The sequence below is a fragment of the Chlorocebus sabaeus genome, chromosome 4 (genome assembly GCF_047675955.1).
Source record: "Chlorocebus sabaeus isolate Y175 chromosome 4, mChlSab1.0.hap1, whole genome shotgun sequence".
Lineage (NCBI taxonomy): Eukaryota > Metazoa > Chordata > Mammalia > Primates > Cercopithecidae > Chlorocebus > Chlorocebus sabaeus.
In genome coordinates, this window is record NC_132907.1 from 79,196,680 (window position 1) to 79,209,420 (window position 12,741).

The following is a 12,741-nucleotide window of genomic DNA, read 5'->3' on the forward strand; positions in this document are numbered from 1 at the left end:
GATTACCAGTTAATAGTTTTTTAGAAGGATGAATCTTGTGGGTGTAACTCTCTGAACAAAAGCTGGTGCAAAGGAAGAGAAGAAGATCCCTCCTATTTCTAGCTAGACTCTGCAAGCATTTTGGTAACTAGGGTTCTGGTGCATCCCAGGAAGGCCCCGGGGCTTGCTCCCCAGCCCAGAGTTTGCAGAAGGGTGGCCCATGGCTGGGTATAACACTGTGGTCACTTCGGCTGCAGGAGTCCAGACAGCCAGGGAATTCAGAGAAAAAATGTGATGGAATCCATGTGGTAGCAAAAAGGACCAGCTTCTGCACACTTCTCAGAGCCCTCATGGGCTTTGTGAATTAACTGGGAGAAACTGGGGAGGCTGGGGACATTGTAATAGCCATGGGAGAGAGAATCTGAAAGACACACTCAACGCTGTTTCCCCAGATTGATATCTGGGAAGTAGAAATTATATTAGGAACCAACGTGTTTTGGACACAGACTTTTCCTATTTGGTCTAAGTGTTGAGGGAGAAGAAAGAAGACTTATTTTCCTCTTGGCTATCCAATTTTCCTGTTATTGCCATCAGCTTCTTTCCTTTTTTCTCTATGCTTTTCCCTGGGGATCTAATTTTTTCTCATGGTTTCATCTATTGTGACAACATCCAAATATATACATTTGGCTCAGAATCTATCTTCTGAGCCTCAGTAACCACCTGCATGTCTCTGCCTGAAAATCCCACAGGCAGCCGGGCATGGTGGCTCAGGCCTGTAATCCCAGCACTTTGGGAGGCCAAGGCAGGCCGATCACAGGTCAAGAGATCGAGACAATCCTGGCCAACATGGTGAAACCCTGTCTCTACTAAAAGTACAAAAATTAGTTGGGCGTGTTGGTGCTTGCCTGTAGTCCCAGGTACTCGGGAGGCTGAGGCAGGAGAATCGCTTGAACCCAGGAGGTGGAGGTTGCAGTGAGCCAAGACGGCGCCACTGCACTCCAACCTGGTGACAGAGCAAGACTCCATCTCAAAAAAAAAAAAAAAGAAAGAAAAGAAAGGAAAGGAAAGGAAAGAAAGTCCCACAGGCATTTCTATCTCAATCTGCTTGGGTGCCGGGAGCATGGTTGTAGGACCATGAACAGAGAGAGGGTTACAACCCCTGCCTGCATCGTCCTGGTCTTACCCATTCACTTGCCATTTCGAGCTGCCGCTAAGGGGCATCCTAGGTGTGGGGCGGGAACTTTAGCAGGGTGAAGTCGCCGGTAGAGGTGAGTGAAGACAGGGTAGGTCTGCTGAAGGGTAAGACTTGAGAATGGGATTTCCAGGATGGGAAGAAGGATGGGGACTCAGAGTGATAAAAGGCTGAGCAGTAAGTCCGGGAGGTGTGGCATGAGGAGCAGCTCGTGTGTCTGCAGGAAATGCTGAGGGGACACCGTTTAAACCAGGTCATCTGTTTCTAGTTTGTCCCTCCCTGGCTCACTGTGGAAGAGAATAGGTTCACAAATTCCCCCTTATTTTTCTGATAATTTGCCCTCTAAATTAAGCCCAATAGAAGTCTTCTTTCTTTTCTCTCGACACAGACCAAATAGGGAGAGTCTGTGTCCAAAACACATTTGTTTCCAATGAAATTTCTACTTCCCAGACATTAATCTGGGGATTGAGATTTTCTAAGTTTTTGATATTTATTCAACAGAATAGTTGATCATGCATCTCTTATGTGCCAGGCACTATGCCGGGTGTCAAGGATATAAGGGTGAATATAATAGACTTGGGCCATGCCTCCATGGTGCTTAAAGAATACTGTGAAGAGCCAAACAATGAAAATTCAAAGTAAAATACCCACACAAAATTATTACAATAGTCACAAACACTATGGTAAGGCACTAAGATGCCAGGATTGAAAATACTGGGGGAAATCTACTATATGGATACTATATAGATATAGATATAGATATAGATATAGATACAGATATAGATATATCTATCTATAGATATATATAGGTGTATATATGTGTGTGTGTGTATATATATAGGTATATATGAATTAAATGGGAGAAACTGGGGAGGCTGGGGATATTGTAATAGCCATGGGAGAGAGAATCTGAAAGACACACTCAACGCTGATTCCCCAGATTGATGTCTGGGAAGTAGAAATTATATCAGGAACCAACGTGTTTTGGACACAGACTTTTCCTACTTGGTTTAAGTGTTGAGGGAGGTGTGTGTATATGTATATACACACCTATATATACCTATATATACACCTATACCTATATATAGCTATGTATATATAGAGAGAGATAGATATATAGATACATAGATACATACTCAGCTCCCAGAAATGTAAGCTGAGAATGTGAAGAGCAAGAGGGGTGCAGGCAGAGAAAGGGCTTACCTGCCAAAAGTACTGAGCAAAGAAGATGCCGAGGCTGGAGTAAATCATATAGAGCCATACAAGTCACATTCTGTGACTTGGATTGTACTTAACCGCCATAGCAAGCCTTTTGAGGATTTATGCAGGGACATGGAAAGATACAACTTACATGTTTAAAACATGACTCCAGCTGATGAGTGGAGAATAGATAGGGTGTCAAGAAAGAAGGTAGGGAGTCTGCGAAGAAGGTGTTGAAAGGGGTGGCAATATAGACAATAGAGATAGAGAAGACTAAGGGGAATCATGGTACATTGTGAATGCAGAATCAACAGTATTTGTGGATGGATTAGTTCGTGGAGATTGCAGGAAGGAGAAATCAAGACTGACTCTTGGATTTGGGCTAGAGCAATGGGTAGATGGTGGAATCATTTCCCTAGATGGGAAAATAGGGGCACTGGAAATCAAATGTTAAGTCTCAAACATTAAGACTGTGATGACTGTGGAACTTCTAAGCAGAGACATGAGATAGACTTGCAGGTGTATGTCTCTGAGGCTCGGGGGAAAGGTCCTGGCCAATGTTTATATATCTGGAAGGTGTCACAACAATGAGACAGAATGTGACTGCTTGAGCTGCCTCACAGCATGGCAGTCTCTGAGTAGTTACCCTTCTTACCTGGTAGCTACATTGCCCCAGATAATGGGCTCCAGAAGATTCAGGCAGACACTACAAAGTTTCTTACAACTTAGTATCAGAAGTGACAAACTTTTCCTTCCACGTATTCCTCCAATTCCCCACCTTGCACAGTCCAGTCCTGTATACCATATGGTGCAAATTCACTTTCCTAAATGGAGGTAGGTTGGATAATGTAGTGGTAGTGATTGGGAGTGTATCTACAATAAACACACATCAAAAGCAGAAAAGGGATCTGTACCATCTCTTGCCACAGCGCATAGCTTTAGTTGTCACTATCTATTTATCCTGATGCAATAGGATGGAATTAGTAAGAATTTTGCTGATTAAGCTAAAACATTTTTTAATATCTTTAAAGCTAGATTTTACTATAAACGCCCTTTGATTTCACATTCAATTGATCAAAGCAGTCACTGAGGTGCAAGATTCAAGGGAGCGGAGGCTTGGTTACCCCTCTCAATGGAGGAATGACCTGCCCTGCAGGAAGAGAAGGAATTAATGGCACCATGTTAGGGACAAGTTACCATGCAGGGCCTTACCTTATTCCACTACATTTGCCTTGCAACCCTGAATTTCTCTACTGTAAAATTCTACACTTTGATTGAGTTTTTCACTCTGCAGACCACATAACAGTCTGAAGTCTTTGAGAGTCTAGATTGAAGCTGGGATTGTTTTCTTACTGGATCTATATTTAAACCACATTCTAAAATATGAAATTTATATTTGAAAACATATTAATAAACTAAAAACCAAAAGAAAGGACATAACTGCAGAGACCTCCTTTTTGGAAGGGCTGCAGAAAAGGGAACACTGAAATTATGAGTCAATGAATAAATCAGGGAAAAGCCATTTTTCAAAACATATATGTTACCACCAAACAGAAATCTAACACGGATTCAGTTCCCAGTGTGCGTTACAGAATAATCACTAAAAGTGGTTTCACAGATATAACAGCCTCTAGCCACATTCTTTATCCCTCTTTTACCCAATATCTGGTTTCTGGAACTGACATTCTTTCTTTCTCTCTTCATGGACTTGTTCTTCTCCAAACCACATCTTCACAAACAAGAACCAAAGCCATCCAGTATTTTAGCTCTTTTGGAAGTTTTTTTAAAAATCTTTAATTAAATTCCAGCTCGAGATATCCTATGAGTCTGTCTAGACAGCACTGCATTTTGATTGAAACAGTTGTGCACATAATTACATCAGGAGCGTGTTAAGGTTATCGGGACTGTAGTATTTAATTATGTAAAATTTTTTATAATTAACATTTTTTATAGTGAACTTCTGGCCCTGGTCCTAATAATGCCTTGGGAAACGTGTCATACCCATTTCTGCACTGAGTTTTATTCCAAGGAATTTTTTAATGGTACATTGCCTGAAGTTAAGTCATTTTTTTCTTTTCCTATAGTATCAAAGTGTGAAATGCAATGAAGTTAAATATTGGTGGAGAGATTGTGTTTCGGAGACCAGGAAAGAACACACAGTATGGACACTGAAGACCAATCTGAGGTGACTCCCTCTGGATAGCTTCTGTGGTTCCCCTCCAAGGGTGGCAACTTGGAGTTAGGAACAAATAGTAGATGAAATACCCTGAGAAAGAGCCAAATGTAACGAGACACATCTAGGGAGCTTTTGAGGCATGTCACCATTTTTTTAAAACAAAGAGAATTTTTTTTAATTCAAAGAGAGAAACAATAAAACAACTTTGACATTCTTTCAATTTAGGAGAGAAAAGATTTTAAGACAGCCGGAACTATTGAAATGTCAAAGCTTCACGAGCATCTGTATTGCTCAAAATTAGACATACTATGGATGTTTATTGAGTCTCCTAGCGTTCTGTAGAAGATTGATAACACATGTCTGAAAAACTTCCATGCTAAATTGTCGTGGCCATACTCTTTGGCAGAAATCACAAATTAGATAGCCACAAGCCAAATCCAGCCCTCAGATGTGTTTTGTTTGACCCACACTATGTTAAAAAATAATTGAGAGATTTCTTCCAAAATTATGCATTCATGTATTCAGCAAATATGTACTGAGACAATTCACACATGCCAAGCCCAGTACCAAATGCTAGAAAGAATACCATGAAAGAGACATGTGATCCCTGCTCTTATGAGACTTATAGTCAAGAAGGGAAGACAGTGTGAAACAAAAGCAGTTACATAAGCATGGTAAATATGATAAAGAGCACCACTGTATGTGTATAACAACTGGTACATACTGACCATTCACTATGCACTAGAAGTTGTATTATGTACTTTACTGCATTGTGATGACAAGAGCCCTATGAAGTAAGTACTGTTATCATCATTCCCATCTTTCAGATGAATATTCTGAACATACTGGATGGTTTTGGTATTGGTCATTTTTCCAATATCATAAAGTATTTACCCTTTTGAATTGAATATTTTGATCAGTCTATTCTGGGTTATATTCCCAAATCATTTATTTTAGGAAGGGAACATGGGTAGTTTCATAGCATCAGCAATTAATCATATTCTATTGGGGATCCTAAACTATTTTCTAATATGTTTTTCTTGTTTTAACTCATGAATATTCATGGAATGATGAATGAATACAGACTTGGAAGCCAGTTAGACCTTGATTAGGCTCTTGAAGCTGCTGCTTTCTAGCTTTATGGCTGTAGCGGGTAGAATTTTGGCCCACGTGACTTCAGCTTCTATTGTTACACCCATACTTATGTCATGCCACGTGGCAAAAAGGATTTTGCAGATGTTATTAAAGTCCCAAGCCAGTTGACCTTAAGGTTACCCAAAGGTTAATCAGGTAGGCTTTCTCTAATCAGATAAGGTCCCTTAAAAGAAGAGAACGTTCTCTGGCTGAAGAGAGTAGAGATGCTGCAGAAGGGGAAGCTGGAGAGATTAGAAGAGTAACTCTGCCCTGTGCCGGCTTATTAGGTGCCTAATATATGTTACACAGTGTCACAGGTATTCAGTAAACAGTGGGTTTTGTTGTGAAATAGTAATGAGGAAACACTTTTATAACGTAAAATTACTTACAACTATACTATCAGAATATGTCTTATAGTTATGATTCTCTGTTCACTGTCCACCACATAGATAGAACCATCCAAAGTCTTAACTCTTCATTCTCTATGCAACTACTGGACACCCATGTTCTCTACCCATCCTAAGCCCACCTTATTTATTTATTCTGGTTGTAGAAAACTTTATTGCTTGTTCTGCCTCTGAATTTATTCATTTGTGCATCTCTAATATGATGCATTATAATGTGGTAAACAGTGTTACAGAACAACATTATCACCAGAAAAGCACCGTGTGGTTACCAGCCATGGAAAGTTACATTTTGCATTATGATTTAGCAGTAAACAACTTCTAATCCTTTGGGAAAAGGCAGAACATAAATCAACCATCAATTAACTTTCTCTTCCCAGCCATAAAAACAATGTGCATGTGGAAATAGACAATTAAAATATAATAGATTTTTTAAAATAAAACATCCGCCAAGCCAGAAAATGGTCTCTGCTTTAAATTATTTATGATAAAACTTTACCAATAGATCAATCACTGAAAAGTTGGCTATAAAATGAATTTTTGAAACTGAACTTTATGCTCTGGGCAATTTTTTTTTTTTTCCAGACAGGTCTTCCTCTATCATCCAGGCTGTAGCACAACAGCACAATCACAGCTCACTACAACCTCAACCTCCTGGGCTCAAGAGTTACTTCCACCTCAACCCCCCAAGTGGCTGAGACTACAGGTACACACCACCATGCTTGGCTAATCTTTTAAATTTTTTGGTAGATACAGGGTCTCACTATGTTGTCCAGGCTGGTCTTGAACTCCTGGACTCAAGGGATCCTCCTACCACTGCCTCCCAAAGTGCTAGTATTACACACGTGTCAGCCACCATGCCAGGGCCACTTTTATTTAAAGTAAAATACCTATTTTGAGCTGATCTGTTTCGTACATTCGAAATACATATAAGGTTTTGTTTTCTTATTCAATGCACATTAGCAAGGCAACATTAGTAGGAAAACTCAGTATGCTTCATAGTTCCATCATCCACCCTTGCTTCCATCTGTCCTTTTACTCTTATTTATCAATAGCGTAAGTATATATTGAGCTAGGCTGTAGGCAAGGCTCTGTTCCCATTTTTCTACCTCCAAGAGCTTCCAATCCATTAGGGAGATAAGAAAGATCCAAATAACAGTGGCACGGGGAACATAAGATAGATGTTCTATTGGTCACCTTCCGTGACTGAGTAAAGAATTATCCTGCGTCAAGTAAGACTTAGAAGCAAACTGAGCGGCAGAGGTGGAAGGGTAACCAGACTGGGAGGCCTTATCATTCATTCTTCGAGTGACTTCAAGCAGGTAGCTTGGAATTTTCCATGTAAAACCGGAGTGGTCACATGCTGCCCACGGCCTTACAGCCAGTCCACCTGCCTCTCACCAAACCAAGGGGTCAGAAACAAGAAAGTAAGGAGAACTGAGAGACTTGGGAGGAAGCAGCGCAGCCTCTTTCTCTCTCCAACTGCAGGGTAGAAAACTGAGAGGTTTGCAAATGAGAAAGGAAAAACATAACACAGAAACTTCACCAAGAAACCTCCACAATGACACAGGAATTAAAACCCGGGGCTTTCTTGACTTTCAAATCAATGGCCACATGAATTCAGAGAAAAAGTTGTGTAATCAAGTCTGATCTTGACATCTAAAGAAATCCGCCAACCCTTGATCTAGCGAAAGCTATGCTTACCAGAATTGATAATACTGTATTCTTCTCATGTGTGACTGTTTCTCTGCATGCTTTCAATGAGTGGAAACCATGTATCTACATAGAAGTCCAATTCAAATCTCACCCTGTAAATGGAAGCTCAGTGACTTCCTTACTCCTTTCCTGAAACTTTGAGCCACCTCTGACATCTGTATTCTGTGACATAAGATTCCCAAACATACAAATGTTAGATTACATATAAACATTATTTTAAACTATAAGTAAAATAATTTTAAAGACTTTTAGACTCCCTATTAATCTTAATCCCTCTGAAATTATCCACCAATCTTGAAATTTGGGGCAAATTAAAAGGAAAGACTACAAATATACCTGAGACTTCAAATAAGACTTGAGGACTTCAAATAAACGAAGCAGTGTATAAAAGACATCACATCATGTTTATAAACCACTGGGGTTTAGAATGTGAGCTCAGAAGTCAGACAGTGTGGGTCTGCCTTCCACCACTTCCCAGCCACGTGTCCAGGACAGGTGACTCCACCTTCCTCTGTTTTATCTGCTCATCTGTAATGAGGATAATAACGTACTTGCCTGTATTAGTTCTCTATTGCTGTGTAGCAAGCTACCCAAAACTTCCCAGGTAACAATAACAAATGTTCATTATCTCACATAGTTTCTAAGGATCAGGAATCCCAGAGTGGCTCATCTGGGTGACTCTGCCTCAGGGTCTCATATAAGGTTGCAACTGAGCTGCCAACAGGGGCTGCTGTCATCCCTGTTTCTCCTGGTGCTGGGGAATCAGCCTCCAAGATGGCTCCTGCAGTTGTTAGCAGGCTTCATGGCTATGAGCTGGAGATTTCATTTCTTCACAAAGTGGGCCTTTCCACAGGACTGCTGCCTGAGTGTCTCCAGGACATGGCAGATAGCTTGTCCCAAGTGAGTGGGGAAGTTGTGTGTGTGTGAGAGAGAGAGAGAGAGAGAGAGAGAGAGAGAGAGAGAGAGAGAGAGAGAGAGAGAGAGAGAGAGAATGAGAATGAACAATCAAGATGGAAGCCATAGCCTTTTTATGATCTAGGATCCAAAGTCACACATCATTTTAGCTTTGTTCTACTCACTAGAAACAAGTCATCAAGTCCAGCTAACATTCTAGATGAGGGGAATGACACCCCACCTCTGGAACGGAAGCATCTCAAAGAATTTGTGAACTTATTTTCAAAATTAACACACTGCCTCACAGGATTATGGTAGGGCCAATAAATCAGTACATGTAAAGCTCTTAGAACTTGTAATGAGAACTTGATAAATGCTGGTACTTCTCACAATTTTGATTACTCATTGTATGCTCACTGTGTTTCAGGCACTGTGATCTGTCAAGGAGACACAGAGCCAGAAGACAATGAGTGGTGGTGAGACAGACGGGTGGAAGGGACTCCCTGGCAAAACTCCAGCCAACCTAGGCACTGGGGTGGAGACTTGGGAACTTCACCCCATTTGCACCCAGGAGGAGCCTGGTCCCTCCTCTTCCTGTGTGGAAACTGGGATACAAGCTGTGAGGTAGGAAGCACACCAGCAGAAACTCTGGCCTTGTGGAATGTCCCTGTTCCCTGTTTTCTTTCCTTTTTGCCCAATAAATCCCTAATTCTCATCCTTCAGTCATCCGCGAGCCTAAATTTTCATGGCCGTGGGACAAGCACCCCGTCTTTAGCCAAACTAAGGAAAAAGTCCTGCAACAGTGGTTTGACTCGGGAGCCAAGAACCAACCTGAGGATGGGACAACACATGGAAGGGAAGAATGAATAAGGGGAAGTAAAGCCAGAGATCTAGCTTACATCAGCCCTGAATGCCACTCGCCATCTGGACTTCCTTCTTCGTTTAATTTTGTTCAAGTTTGTTATGGTGGTGGTGGTGGTGATTTACATCCCCAAAGCATCCTCACTGATAAATTCCTAAACACCTAAACATTATCTGCTGTACTTTATATGCTTGTTTAATCTGTGATCTAAACAACCATGACTGGGTGGTAACTTTGGTTATGGAAAGGACTCAGAAAAACAATCTATTTCATTTGTCCAAGATTTTAAGGTATACATTCCAAGTGTCCAATGGTTCACTTTCTTCTTGTAGATTAAAGTACAAATTGAGGATTAGTGTGTGGCAGTATGTTATTTTCACTTTGTAGTATTAGTTTCATCATTTAAAGAGTTAGACAGTATTAGTAGGAAAATACAATCTAGTAGCTCCTAGCTAAGTATGCTCCTCAAGCATATTTTCATTTATTTGAGAATATTTAGTTTGGAAAAGGAAAGGAAACAGAATTTTTTAATAAATTAAGAAGGATTCCTATGCTGAGTTTTAGTTAATTGTGGGAACTCACACACTGCTAATTCTTAGCCATTTATCTTCAGGCAGACTCTTTAAATTTCTTATTGGAGTCGGGATATTTTCTTTGGTTTGACATTAGTGATAGCTAAAAATTAATTTTTCACCCACAGGAAATATTAATCTCTCATTTGAGAGTCAATAATATTATTTTTCTCAGATAAATCATCAGTGAGTCAGCCAGCTCTGAAACTCAAGATTCATAAATCATAAAATCATGAAGTTGAAGGCATCATAGAATCTTTAATCCCTGTCCTTATATGGATAAGAAAACTGAGCCTTAGAGCAGTGAAAAGAACTGTATACAGTCTTAAAAGTTGAAAGCAGGCAGGGTCCAAACCCAGGTCTTCTGACTCCCAGGTCCCTGTTTCAACTGTATTATTGCCAGAATTAGAAATTAATTCCAATTTTTATTTCAATCTAATTATGAATTAAATTTTAATCATTAATCACTAATCAGAATAGAAAAGAAGCAAAAACTGCCATGTTCTTTCCCTGTGTTTCATATATTTGACCTCCCCATATGACCTAGGGCCATCTTGACTTACCCTATGTTTGTATCCCTCAGAAAGAATCTGTCACTTTTTACCTTCCTGGGTTGCAAGTTCCAAGTTAGGAAAGTTCTATATTCTCAAGTAAATGTCCTTAGCTTATAAGTCAGCCATTTAATTAACCACCAGATCTGCCTGAAAATGATTTGTGTTTTATAACTTCACCCACCCTCCCTAGTGTGTTTCCTCCACACAAAAGAGGATCAGGGTTCCTCCTATGGTCGGCTGCAGCTCAAACACATCCGAAGACAACAGGGGATTTTGTAGCCTTATTCCTGTGCTCTTCACTTTGTTGATCTGCCCAGGGAACACCATAAATAGCACTTATTAATCTTGTTGAAAGAATTTTGGCGTTGCATATATAATGTGTACTTCAGGGAAAATCAGCTTTCACCTCTGTGCGTCCTTCTCGGCATTTCATCACTGCATCTTAAAAACGGGGTTTTCTTGTACAAAGAAGGGCAATTTTCTTGTTTTACATCAGCTTATTGAGTTTCTCTCTAGAAACTGTTGCCCAAGTGTTTCTCATTTGTTGCTTCCCATTTCTCAGTTAATCATCCAGTCAACAGAGCCTCAAGTATAATTTTTCTTATTTCAGGGCACCTTGGACTTTCTAGAATAGAGACTCGTGTCTATACCTTGGAAAGAGTTCTTTTTTTGAGGGAGTCTCGCTCTGTCGCCCAGGCTGGAGTGCAGTGGTGCAATCTCTGCTCATTGCAACCTCCGCCTCTCGGGTTCAAGTGATTCTCCTGCCTCGGCCTTCCAAGTGGCTGGGATTACAGGTGCGTGCCACCCACGTCTGGCTAGTTTTATGTATTTTTAGTAGAGACGGGGTTTCACCGTGTTAGCCAGGATGGTCTCAATCTCCTGACCTCGTGATCCGCCCGCTTCAGCCTCCCAAAGTGCTGGGATTACAGGCATGAGCCACCGTGCCCAGCCTATAACTTGGAGATAATCCTTGTAATTACAGAATGTTGCACTTTTATGAAACCATCATCAAATGGTGTTTATGCAGGCACAAGGCTGTGTCTCTGCCCTATAACTATTTAAATATTAAATTGACCAAGACCTATTTTAGAATCTCACTGTGGAGTTAATAGGAAGCATACACTACATAGGTTCCTCAAGGAAAGGATGAGAGGACGTTCGCAGAAAGCAAATATTGACTTGGAGAATGTAATAAATAAGGTTATTGGTAGAATAAAAGAAATGCCATAGTCTTAATCTGTTCTGTGCTGCCATAACAGAATATCTGAGACTGGGTAATTTGTAAAGAAAAGAGATTATTTCTTAGAGTTGGGGAGGCTGGGAAGTCTGAGGTCAAGGGGCTTTTATCTGGTGAGGATCTTTTCGCTGCCTCATTCCGTAATAGAAGACAGAAGAGCAAGAGAACGTGCACAAGAGAGAGGGGGAAGAGAGTCAAATTCATCCTTGTATGAGGAGCCCACTCCTACAATAACTAACGCACTGCGTCATAATGTCATTAATCCATTCATGAGGGCAGAAAATGTTTATGATAATCACCTCTTAAAGATCCCACTTCTCAACACTGTTTCATTGTGGATTAGGTTTCCAACACATGAACTTTGACAGACACATTCATACCATAGCATTCCACCCCTGGCCTGCAAAATTGGTGTTCTTCTCCCACGCAAAATGCATTCATTTTACCCAGTAACCCCAAAAGTCTTAACTTGTTCTAACATCAACTCAAAAATCCGAAGTCCAGAGTCTCACCAAATCAGATATAGGTGAGACTCAAGGCAAAATGTATCCTAAGGCAAATTTGCCTCTAGCTGTGAGCCTGTGAAATCAAACAACTTTTCTGCTTCCAAAAATAGTGATAGACCATGAATAGGATAGACATCCCCACTCCACAAGGAAGAAACAAGTAAGAAGAAAGGGATAACTGGTCCCCAAAACCCCACACAGAAAACAATAGGAAGTCTTAAAGCTGGAGAATATTCTCCTTTGACTTCATGTTCTGCATCCTGGACACACTGGAGTGGGGAGTGGGGCCCCAAGACTACAGAGTCAGCACCACAT